A 667-nucleotide genomic window follows, 5' to 3' on the forward strand; every position below is an offset into this window, starting at 1 on the left:
ATTATCACAAAGACATACCTGTTCTGTGAAAGCGTAGATGGTGAGATAGGACCACACAAGTCTGCGTGTAGGAATTCCAACGCATGCGACGATCTGTACGCTGTAGCCTTTGGAAAAGCTTGTCGCGCTTGCTTCCCAACCAAGCATGAGTCGTATAGTTGTTTCTCATCTTGAATCTCTGGCAACCCGTGTACCATCTCATGTGTTGCCATGGACCTTATAGTTTTGAAACTAATGTGTCCGAGCCTAGCATGCCATCTCCAAGTATTTTCTTCCATTTTTGTGTGCAAACATGCTAGTCTACCAACTTCAAGTCGCAACTTGTACAGCCGGTTAGGCGACCTTAACACTTTCGCCAGTAGTCTTCCATTAGGGTCGGGTTTGGTAATACATCCTAAACCCGGTTGAACCCATTTAATGTTCGGGTTTCGGGTTTAAATCGGGTATCAAATATCCAAATACCTATATGTTACCGGAAAGTACTAATTTAAACTTGTATTTGTATGAGAAAACAAAGTTGTAATGTTGAACATGCATACGTCCCTGCTTACAAAGTTTATATTTCTTGGTACAATGCGTACAAAACGTGAAGTAGTATCTCGTAACAATGAACCTATTGTGTTCATCCAGATCAAAACATGAAGTAACAATATCAAAACGTAAATAA

The sequence above is a fragment of the Brassica oleracea genome, chromosome C2, assembly GCF_000695525.1.
Source record: "Brassica oleracea var. oleracea cultivar TO1000 chromosome C2, BOL, whole genome shotgun sequence".
NCBI lineage: Eukaryota > Viridiplantae > Streptophyta > Magnoliopsida > Brassicales > Brassicaceae > Brassica > Brassica oleracea.